This window comes from Mustela putorius, unplaced genomic scaffold (assembly GCF_011764305.1).
Source record: "Mustela putorius furo isolate JIRA1106 unplaced genomic scaffold, ASM1176430v1.1 tig00003853_pilon_pilon_pilon, whole genome shotgun sequence".
Lineage (NCBI taxonomy): Eukaryota > Metazoa > Chordata > Mammalia > Carnivora > Mustelidae > Mustela > Mustela putorius.
The window spans coordinates 54,961,809-54,974,545 of NW_025422005.1; the positions used below are offsets into that span (position 1 = coordinate 54,961,809).

Here is a 12,737-nt window from a genome sequence, read left to right on the forward strand (position 1 = left end):
AGATTGGATGCTGCCATAGCTGAGGACTGCTTGGAGCCATCAAAAGCTAGGAAGGGGCAAAGAAGGCAAAGAAGAATTCTTCCTAACAGGCTTCAGCCTTCAGAGACCCATCTTGATTTTAGACTGCTAGCCTCCAGAAGTAGAAGGATAAATTTTGATAGTTTAAATCACTGAGTTTGTGGCAATTTGTTACAGCACCCTGAGAAACTAACACAGTGAATAAGAAAATTAATCATAACTTCTCTCATTAGTATTGAGTCTGCAACATCATTTTGATTGCTCAGGATTTCATTTACAGAAGCAACAGAGTGATGACATGGAAAGGTTAATGCCATTGAAAAAAAGCTTTATTACTCATAGATGCCAAGAGAAAGGGGCATATCACACTGGGCACACCACATAGAGAAGTTTCAGAATTGGTCAAGAAGCAGAAGGAACAAGGGGATTGCATGATCTAGAGACTGTTTGGTAGGGGTGTGTGTGTGTGTGTGTGTGTGTGTGTGTGTGTGAAGAAATGGACAAGGCAGCAGGTTTAAGCAAGTTTAGAATCAGTATAGTTAGAATAATTTCAGTAGGCTCTGGGCAATAGGGGTAGTCTTTAGTTGTCTGGTATTAGGACATGGAATGGTTTAAGGCAGGGGAAACACAGACTTAATGTGTGGGAATTAGATAAAATTTTTATGTTTGGAGATATGGGCTTTGGATTAATTGGTGTTATGGACTGAATTTTTTTTCCTCCCTCACTCCAAAACAGTATGTTAAAGCCCTAATCCTGGAAGTATAGGTTTTGGGAAGTAATTAGATTAAGTCAGAAAGGTGGGACCTTCACGATGGAATGAGTGCCCTTGTAAGAAAAGGGAGAGAGAGAGAGAGAGATTTCTACACACACACACACACACACACACACGCACATGCACATGCACACACTGAGTAAAGGCCATGTGAGCACACAGTAAAAACATAGCCATAAACAAGCCAGAAAGAAAGTTCCTATCTAGGACCAGAATCTATTGACACTTTGATCTTAAACTTCCAATCCTCCAGAACTCTGAGAAATAGATGTCTGTTTTTTTAAGCCCTGCGGCCTGTAGCACTTTTTTATAGCAGCCTGAGCTGACAAAGACAGTGGCTTGTACATGAAAGAAATGTTTTTAGTCAAGCTGTTTATTATCTCAGGAATCAGTTAGTTCTGGGAGGGTCAGTCTCTCTTTGAATCCTCAGGACCCCAAATGTCAAAGCATAAAAAAATACAGAAAATGAAAAACATGATTAACACATATAGACAGAAATTCCCAGAAGCTGAAGCAATAGAGAGAAGTTGGGAGAGAAGGAGACAGAATCTGAAATTTCTTCTTTCTTTTCAGGACCAAATTTATTGAGAGAATTACTTACATTTCTTGATTACTTGTCATTTACTCCTCAACAACTACAATTTGACTTTTTCCCTTAACTAAAATCTAAAATACTCCTCTTATGCAGATAACTGACTTCCTTGATGCCAAATACAATTGAAACTTTCATTTATGTCACCTCCTGGGTGAATCTTTCCTTTCTCCCTGCCTTCCACAGGTATAATTGGTTTTGCTTACACGGGTGCTTTAAATCTTACGGAAATTCTGATCAAGCACCTTAAATATTTCACTACACATATTTGCTTATGTATATACTCTCTCTATTAGAATATAAGCTGCCCAATTTTGAGTTGCTATCCTTAATATTTAGAACCTAACACAGACTAAGTTCCCAATTAATCTTTTACAAATGAATTTAATGACTAAAGGTATTCCTTTGAAACAGAACTTAGAATTTTGGACTATTCCTTCCCTTCTTACACTTGTTCCTCCCTCAGTTTCCATGGCCTCATTCTCTACCCCTACCTCTCAATGCTTCTTGTCTATCTCATATTCTCACATCTTTTACTTAAAAAAAATATATATTTATTTATTTATTTTAGAGAGAGAGAGCAGGGGGCAGAGGAGAGGGAAAGACTCCTCAAGCAGACTCCCCACTGAGCACAAGATTCCAATGCTGGCCTCAATCACAGAACCCCAGGATCATGATCTGAGCTGAAATCGAGAGTCAGACAATTAACTGACCCAGCAACCCAGGCATCCCACATTTCCACATTTTTTAAGGGCTGGTGTTCTTAAGGGTCCCAAGAACTTTATAAAATCTCCCTGTATGATCTCATATACTTTCATGTTTTCAATTACTACCTTCATGATGATGACTTTAATATCATAAATCTTAGCTAGATCTCTCTTTAAAGTTTCAGGCTTATATAGCCAGCTGTCTACTAGACATCCCCCAAACTGTCTCAAACTGAATGTCCAAAAGCTGAAGTCATGTCCAAAGCTGAAGTCATTATTCTCTTAGCCATACCTGATGCTCCTCAGGTTTCTTAATCTCCCAAGCCATCTTTGACTCATTTTTTCCTGAGACATGCCATGATCTCCTGATCAAACCTTAGAGTTTCTTAATTCCAACCTCACCTCTGCAACTCTCTGCCCCAGTGGCAGAGTACTCAGAGTTCTCTCCTTCCTCCAAGTCATTCTTCTATTTATCTTAAAATGTGACTTAAAATATTTTCAGTCCCTCAGTAGCTGTCTATATACTTCAGGATAATTATCCTTCCACATGACATACCCTTCCTTCAGTCTCTCCCTGAAAGACCCTTCCCATTTATCAACCTGCCAGTCTCTTGTCCATGTAATCATTCAATTATCTTTGATGAGTGCTTTTCATGTACAAAACACTAGGATCTGTCTCCCCATTTCATAAGATGGCCACTTTCATAGAATTTATCAGATGGGACTATGATTACTTATTTATAGGTCCTTTTCTTCCTCAGCTTTACTAAGGTATAATTGAGAAATAAAATTATAAGATATTTAAAGTATACAACAAGAAAATTTGATATAAATATGCATTGTGAAAGGATTCCCCCCACCATCAAGTTAATTAATACATATATCATCTTACATATTTATCTTTATGTGTGTGTGACAGAGAACACTTAAGAGTACTCTCCAAGCAAATTTCAGTATGTGTCTCTTATCTCTTTCCTGTGGGTTTATCATAATCTTCAACCTATTTCAGGCATTTAGCAAATTGTTACTAATGGAATGGATGGATGCATCTTTCATGGGTCCTCACAAAGGACAAGTGAGTATCTTCCCAATCTGACTCACCTTTTATTTCAGCTCATTTCCCAGCACCCTACTTTGTGAATCTTATCTCACAGAAATTACTCAAACCTTTCCAAGCTCAACCTGCACTTTAACTCCTTATACTAACCATACTATTCCATCTCCTTGGATGGTCTCTCCACACTCCTTGGGGTTGCAAAGTTCCTGTTCATCCTTCCAGACCCACTTCAAGTATTATATCCTGTATAACTCTATTTTTGATCCCTTCAGAATGAGTTAGATACTCTTCTGATTATTCCCATAGCAATGCATACAGTCTAAAACTTACTCTTGCACATATGTTGTGGGGTCTTTTTAAAATATATCTTTATATTCTGTTTTCTTCACCAAAATGGGAAATGAAATGTCTACATATCATGGTGTTCCCAGCCATTGGCACTCCAAACCAAATGAATGGTTGCATGGTTAAACAAATGTTCAAATATAGGCTTCAGGAAGACTAACTTGGCAAAAGACATAATTAGGAGTAAGATACAAAGACAATGGGGCCATTTGGGTGGCACAGCCAGTTAAGCAACAGACTCCTGATTTCAGCTCATGTCATGATCTCAGGGTCATGAGACTGAGCATCGTGTCAGGCTCTGCGCTGAGCTCAAAGCCTTCTTAAGATTCTCTCTCCTCCCTCTACCCCTCCCTCCCATTCTCTCTCTCTTTTTCTCTCTCTCAAGTAAATAAATAAATCTTTTAAAAAAATACAAAGACAATGAAGACCCGAATTAGGATGCTGCTAGTATTGATAGAAATACAAGGAAAATCAAGGTGGCAAGGTTAAAAGGTTGATTTGACAATCAAGCAAAAGTTAAGAAAGAGAAAGAATAAGCAAAATTAATTGTAGGTCAGTTTTATTCAGTTATCCACCTCTGAAAATCTGAGGAAAGCTAAGGGCATTTATTCCTTTAAAAAATGCACATATGCTCATTCACAAACCTTTTTGCACGTTAAATCAGGAAATTCCCTTTGTAAACATCCCCCACTTCAGTTCACACAGCACTGCTTTAAAGTTGTAAGATTAGATGGTTTGGAGGATGGTGACAAAATTAACCAACCTATAAAACAAATAGCTGGTTTAGAGGAGTGGAATGAAGTTGGGTTTTGAGAAAACAGAAGACCTTAGAGTATACATTGTTTTGACACCCTTGGGGAGACCCTTGGGGAACATGTGTAATTTCTAAGAATGCTGAAGCATATTTGAATCCTGAGGCACTGCTATATAACAGCAAGACACTTAGAAATTAGCCCAACTGAACACATAGCTTATACAACTTAACTGCCTTATACAACCTCCCTAATGAAGTAAAAAAAATAGCTTATGGAATGGGTATATGCAAAAGAAAATCATTAATTTAAAGGATAATTTAAATTGTGAATCTAAACAAACATTTCTTTATGAGAGAATTAGCAGATACATTCCTTTATCTTGAATATCAAGGTTTACATATTGAGTTTGAAATGCTAATGGGCTGCAGAGGCAGGGATGCTCATTAGATTGTAGAAATAATTATTAGAAAAGAAACTGAAATTGAGCTATGGATTCGAGAGTCATTCCTGCTGAGGAAGGAATTTCACATACCTAAGTATGAGATTAGTATGTGATAGGTGTGTGATAGGCAGAATTCTACAATGGCCTCATCCTTCTAGCTCCTTGTACTCACACTTCTGTGTAATCCTCTATTCTTGGGTGGAGCCTGTGACCTATTTCTAACCAATAAAACATGATAGAGGTGATAGGTTATCATTCCTATAATTATGTTACCTTATATGGCAAATGTGAAAGTATTTTGCAGATGTAACTAAGGTCCAAAATCAGTTAACTTTGAGTTAATCAGAAGGAAGATTATCTTGGATAGAATTAACCTAATTAGGTAAGCCTTTCCCTCCTAAGTTCAAAGAAATTCTCTCCTTGAAGAAGCAAGCCATCATGAGTTCTACAGTGGCATGGAAATGAATTCTACCAATAACTCTGTAAACCTGGAAAGAGACCCCAAGACTCAGATTGCATCACATCCTGGTAAACCCTTTGGCCACAGCCTGTGAACCCTTGAGCAGAGAACCCAGCTGAGCTCTATCTAGACTATTCACCTACCCCAACTGTAAGGCAATACATATCTGTTGTTTTAAACTGCTACATCAGTGGCAATTTGTGATACAACAGTAGAATACCAACACACTAAATGAAGAAGAATATGGAGAAAACCAAAGAGTGTATAAAAAAATTCTGTTGAAGAATGGGAGAAGATATTTGCAAACAAAATATCAGATAAAGGGCTAGTATCCAAAATCTACAAAGAACTTACCAAACTCACATCCAAAGAACAAATAATCCAATCAAGAAATGGGCAGAAGACAAAGACAGACATTTCTGCAAAGGAGACATCCAGATCGCCAACAGACACATGAAAAAGTGCTCAACATCACTCAGCATCAGGGAAATACAAATCAAAACCACAATGAGATACCACCTCACACCAGTCAGAATGGCTAAAATTAACAAGTCAGGAAGTGACAGATGTTGGTGAGGATGCAGAGAAAGGGGAACCCTCCTATACTGTTGGTCGGAATACACGTTGGTGCAACTGCTCTGGAGAACAGCATGGAGGTTCCTCAAAAAGTTGAAAATAGAGCTACCCTATGACCCAACAACTGCACTACTGGGTATTTACCCTAAAGATACAAATGTAGTGATCCAAAGGGGCACGTGCACCCGAATGTTTATAGCAGCAATGTCCATGATAGCCAAACTATGGAAAGAACCTAGATGTCCATCAACAGATGAATGGATAAAGATGTGGTATATATATACAATGGAATACTATGCAGCCATCAAAAGAAATGAAATCTTACCATTTGTGATGACGTGGATGGAACTAGAGGGTATTAGGCTGAGCAAAATAAATCAATCAGATAAAGGCAATTATCACATGATCTCCCTGATAATGAGGAAGTTGAGAGGCAATGTGGGGGGTTTGAGGAGTAGGTAAGGAAAAATGAAACACGATGGGATTGGGAGGGAGACAAGCCATAAGAGACTCTTAATCTCACAAAACAAACTGAGGGTTGCCAGGGGGAGGGGGCTAGGGAGACGGTGGCTGGGTTATGGACATTGGGGAAGGCATGTGCTATGGTGAGTTCTGTGAAGTGTGTAAACCTGGTGATTCACAGATCTGTACCCCTGGGGCAAATAAAACAGTATATGTTAATAAAAAATTAAAAATTTAAAAATCTGTCAAATATACCACATTTGCATGACTGGGGGGAAAAACAGGGAAAGCAATGGCTATTAAATGGGGGTGGCTGTCTTAATTTGGGTTGCTATAAGAAGTATATAGAAGACTGGGAGGCTTAAACAACATTTATTTCTCACAATTTTGGAGACTAGAAGTTTGATATCAGGGCACTAGTAGAGTCGGATGCTAGCTAGAATCTTTCTTGGTTTCATCACAGTGTGAGAGAGCTTGGTCTCTTCAACCCTTTATAAGTACCAATCCCATTCTGGAGTCTGCAGCCAAACCTAATTCCTTCTCAAAGGCCCCACCTCCAAATATGATCACATTGGGGATTAAAGCTTGAACATATGAATCTCAGATGGGGAAACACAAACTTTCCATCCACAGCAGGTGGAGGCTTCCAGATAATAATACTGACACAAGAAGGTGTCTCTAACTTCAAACACACAAATTCTAAACAAGCTTTTTAATTGTTTTTAAAATACGGAGCCAAGGGGCACTGGGGTGGCTCAGCTGGTTAACCATCCAACTCTTGATTTCAGATCAGGTCATGATCTCAGGGTTGTGGGATTGAGCCCAACAACAAGCTACATGCTGAGTATGGAGCCTGCTTGGGATCCTCTCTCTCCCTCTTCTGTGCCACTCCCCTTCCTGTCTCAACACCCCAACTCACCTACAAATGCCCCCTCTCTTTCTCTCTGAAGGAAAATAAAATAAAATTAAATTAAATTAAAAAGAGCCAAGCCAAAAGCAGGAAAACACAGCCCCACTGGCAAGAAATGAAGTGAGGCCAAAAATAAAATCATCATGTAAGAGCTAAAACTGAACAGCTCACAGGGTAAAGGAGATACTTATAAAACCTTTGGGACTAGAGTTTTACTATCTCTGAAGAGAATAAGCAGACAGCCTTAGACCCATGCTTGATGAGAAGCTTGAATAATCCTATAAAAGACAGGCTATCCTGTTGGTGAAAATGGGACAAGGAAAACTCTCCCAAAGCAACAAATTAAGACAATGAAAACAAACAAGTAGAAGAATTAGAAGTTAAGAAACAAAAGGTTTCATTATTTTTAGGTGATAAACTATAAAAAAGAAAAGATAAACTATGATAAAATATTATTACAATACTTTATCAAAACAAGATCAGTACAAAGACATCATTAGTGTCCCCTGTCCCAGCAATATCCAATTAGAAAACACAGCCAAAAGATTTCAATTATAATAGCAAGAGGCAATAAAGTAAGTTGGAATCTTTATAATAAGTAGCACCAGGACTTTATGTAGAAAATTTTAAGTAAAAATTATCTATAGGGGCACCTGGGAGTCTCAGTCATTAAGCGTCTGCCTTCAGCTCAGATCATGATCCCAAGGTCTTGGGACTGAGCCCCACATCAGGTTCCCTGCTCAGCGGGAGCCCTGCTCAGCGGGAGCATGCTACTCCCTCTCCCACTCCCCCTGCTTGTGTTCTCTCTCTTACTGTGTCTCTGTCAGATAAATAAATAAAATTTTTAAAATTATCTATAAAATAACTTGTAGTATACATATAGTTTGAAATTTTAAAATACAGAAAGAGTATTTTTTAAAGATTGCACTTATTTATTTATCAGAGAGAGAGAGAGCACAAGCAGGCAGAGTGGCAGGCAGAGGCAGAGAGAGAAGCAAGCTCCCCGCTGAGCAGGGAGCCCAATGTAGGACTCAATCCCAAGATCCTGGGATCATGACCTGAGCTGAAGGCAGCAGCTTAACCAACTGAGCCACCCAGGCATCCCCAGAAAGAATTAAATATTTAAAAATTCCCTCCCACCCTTCCCTAGCCACTCAATTCCCTTCTCCAAGGGCAACCACTCTTAGTTTCTTATGCATTCTTTCAGAGATATTCTAGGCATACACAGGCAAATACATATTTTCCTATTTTTCTTTTTGCAAAATGACAGCATAGAAGAATTCTTGGCATCCCACTTTTCTTCACTTATCAATATATCTGGGGATAATTCCATATCCAGACATATAAAATTGCCTCATTCTTTTGAATGTACCATTGTATTTCATTTACACAATCCATTCCATACAAATGGAAATTGGAGGACAAACAATGCTGTTGTGAAATCTCTGTACCTAGATTGTTTTCCACAATTTCGTGTGTAAGAATATCTCAAGTTCAAATTGCTAGAGGAGGAATTGTTAAGTTGAAGGGTATGTGCAATTCAAATTTTGATAAATAAGCCAAATCAACCTCCACAGAAGTGGCACTAAATCACATTCCCACCAGCAAAGTATGCCAGTACTTGTTTTCTCCCAATATATCCTCTACCTTAGTGTTTTTAAAAAAATTTCATTTTTGTCAGTGTGAAAGGTGAAAACAGTCTCATGCAAATGGCAACCACAAAGAGATACCACTTCACATACTCTAGATTCTAGGCTATAATCAAATAGACAGATAGTAAGTTTTGGCAAAGAACCCTCATACACTGCTGATGGTAGAAATTTTAAATGATGCAGCCACCTTGGAAAACACTTTGGCAGTTTCTCAAAAATTTAAATATAGAGTTACTATGTGATCCAGCAATTTTATCTCTAGGAATACACCCAAGAAAAATGAAAACATACATCCACACAAAAATTTGTATAAGAATGCTCATCGCAGCATCATTCCACTAAAAGACATAAACAACCAGAATATCCATTAGCTGATAAATGGATAAACAAAATATAGTATAGCAATATAAGAGAATAATATTATTCAATTATAAAAGGGGGAATACAGGGGCGCCTGGGTGGCTCAGTGGGTTAAAGCCTCTGCCTTCGGCTCAGGTCATGATCCCAGAGTCCTGGGATCGAGCCCTGCTTGGGGATCTCTACTGCTCAGAGTGCCTGCTTCCCCCTCTCTCTCTGCCTGCTTCTCTGCCTACTTGCAATTTCTGTCTGTCAAATAAATAAAGAAAATATTTTTTAAAAAGGGGGAGTACAGAAATACTAAATGCTACAACATAGATAAACTTTAAAAACATTATGCTAAGTAAAAGAGCCAACCATAAAAGACCACATTTGACTCCAGTTACATTAAATGTCCAAAATAGGCAAATCCAGAGATACAGAATGGTTGCTCAGGGTCAGGAGAGATTGGGGGAGGGGGCAGTTGGAGGGCATAGCTAAAGGTTACAGTGTTTCTTTTGGGGGTAAAAGAAAACAATTAAAGTTGATTGTGGTGATGGTTGCACAACTCTGTAAATATACTAAAACCACTGAATTATACACTTTAAATGACTAACTTATACGGTACATGAACTGTATCTGAATGTATCTCAAATTTTTAGAAAAAATGTCTCAGCATAGTTTTAATTTGCATTGCTATTATTAAGTGTGAAGTTGGGCATCTCTGCTCTGAAGGAAACAAAGACACTAACTCAAAAAGATATCTGCATCCTCATGTTCACTGCAGTATTATTTATAATAGCCAAGATATAGAATAGCCAAGATACAGAAACAACCTTAATGTCTACTGATGGATAAATGGATAAAGAAGTTGTGGTGCACACACATATCTCAGAATATTATTAAACCACTTGAGGACATTATGCTAAGTGAAATAAGTCAGACAGAAAGATAAATATTATATGATCTCACTTACATGTGAAACCTAAAAAACAAACAAATACTGAACTCACAGCTACAGAGAACAGATTGGTAGTTGCCAGAGACAGGGTGTGTGTGGCATGTGAAATGGGTGAGGGGAATAAGAGGTACAAACTTCCAGTTATAAAATAAATATGTCCTAGTGATATAATATACAACAAAGTGACTATAGTTAATAATACTGTATTGTATATATGAAGGTTGCTAAGATAGTAAATCTTAAAAGTTCTCATCACAAGAAAAACAAATTTCTAACTATATATGGTGATGGTTATTAACTAGACTTACTGTGGTAATCATTTTGCAATATATACATATATTTAAGCATTATCTTATACATCTAAAATGAATATGTTATATGTCGATTATAGCTGAAAAAATTATAAACATGCACTTTCCTTGATACTGAAATTGTATTTCCCAAATCCTATGAAATAGCCACACATGTTCATAAACATATATGTAAGCTATATAAAGAGTATTTCTTACAATATTATGTGCAATAATAGAAAACTACAAACAAAATGTCCATTAGAATGGAAATAGTTCATGAACTGTGACTTATTTCTAGTATAGATGCAATGAAGTTGTTTAAGAAAAATATAAGGTGGACTTATATATCTTGACATGGAAAGAATTCCAACATGAATAATCCTAATAAAGGAATAACACATAGTCTATGGTCCCAAATACACTCACACAAATAAAGGTATATCTTTGATAACACAGTGAATAGAAGGTGGTGTAGAGATTAGAAATTTTTAACAGTAGACAGTTAACAGTTAAATTTTTAACAGGTCAAAGTTGTGTTTGCATAAATTGGAAAAAACAGGAAGCATTGCTCTCAGAGTGTAGTGTAGAAGGACTGATAGAAATGATGAGAGAACTCAAATCTCCCTAAACAAAATGTTGACAACTGTTGAGTTTGTGATGGGGGTGGGGAATAATGGGATTGTTCATATTGTTTTTCACTCTTCTGTATTGAATCTCTACCAAAAAAGGGAAGATGATGTATTAATTGTAATAAAAGGGGGGAGTAGGACTTTAAAAGAAAATTGCATGCTGTGCACTTCATATACTAACAATTATACTCAATACAATTCTATACATCTACAGCAAGTTTACCAAATGCTTTCTATAAAGGGCCAGATAGCAAATATTTTAGCCTTTGTAGATCGTATAACTTTAACAATCTCTAGGGCTCAATAAACTAAAGTATTAAATGGACAAAGAAGCACAATTAATGTGACTCGTAAGTAGGAGAAAAATCAGACAATAGAAATAAACCTAGCAATAGCAGAAATTATAGAAATAGAAGATGAGAACTTTACACAACTATAATAAATGTAATCAAGGATTTAAATAAGAGACTTGGAAGCTATAAAAAAGAAATCAAATAGAACTTGTAGAGCTGATAAATATTTTAATATCTTATAGAAAACTAATTAGATGCATTTAACAGCTTTGACACTGAAGATAAAAGAGTAATAAAGTTGAAGACACAGCAATAGAAACTATCCAAACTAAAGAAAAGAGAGGGGAAAAAGCTGGGAAGAAAAAAACAACAAAGCCTAAGGAAACAAAATAAGGCATTCTAAAATTATGTCATTGGAACTAGGAGCAGGGACAGAAGACATATTTGAAGAAATAATGTCTGGAGGGTAGGAGCAAGATGGTGAAGGAGTAGGAGATCTAAAAATCATTAGGTCCCAGGTGTTCACCTAGATAGTTATCAAACCATTCTAAACACCTACAAAGTCAACAGGAGATTGAAAAGACGAAGAGCAGCAAGCTAGGAACAGAAAAGCAACCACTTTCTGGAAGGTAGGACGTGCAGAGAACTGAACCTGAGGCGATATACAGGAAGATAGACCACTGGGAGAGGGGCAGGAACCCAGGAAGCAGTAGAGCAGCAGAGCACAAAATTGGAAATTTTAGAAGTCTACCCCACTGAGGGAGGTCACTTCACAGGCTAAGTGGAGGGTGGAGCCCTCACAGGGACAGTGTGGTCTCAGGACCCACAGAGTCACAAAAAGACCAGGGTGTCTGAGTGTGGTAGAGGTCCCAAGTATCAGAGCAGGGAAGCCAGCTACAGAGATGAAGCCAAGGAGGGGGCTCTCAGCTCGGGGTTACCTTAAACTGTGATCTGAGGCACAGATGGGCCACTGCTCTTCAAACAGGAACCCAAAAGTGGCAGATCCAGGGAGATTCCCTCCTTCCACCTCTGGGAGGAAAAGCACAGGAGCACACTGCAGGAAACTGCTGGGTTTGGAGACTCCAAATGGGGCTGTGCACCAGAGATAGAAACGCTCAGTCACAGGCTGGGTGAGCACAGAGTGCAGCCGGAGACCAGGGAGATGGGAGTGATTGACTGTTCTTCTGTGAGGGTGCACTGAGGAGTGGAGCCCTGAGCTCTCAGTTCCTACAGGGACTAGAGACTGGGAAGCTGCCATTTTCATTTTCGTCCTCCAAAGCTGTAAAGAAAGTGTTCAGGAAACAAACCTATGAGAGCAAAACTGAGCAGATTACTTAGCCTGGTTCCTGCCAAGGGTGGTGCAATTCTGCCTTGGGCAAAGACATTTGAAAATCACTGCAAGAGGTCCCATCCCCAGAAGATTAGCAAGAACATCCAGCCAAGACCAAGTTCACCAATCAATGAGAACTGCAGAAC

At 38.2% G+C, this 12,737-nt stretch overlaps 1 protein-coding gene across 1 annotated transcript in view; it reads right to left on the bottom strand.

Annotated features, from left to right (window-relative positions):
* LOC123387270 (voltage-dependent P/Q-type calcium channel subunit alpha-1A-like) overlaps window positions 1-12,737 on the bottom strand; it is a 40,775-nt gene that overhangs the window by 12,024 nt on the left and 16,014 nt on the right. The gene's annotated exons all lie outside the window — the stretch shown is intronic.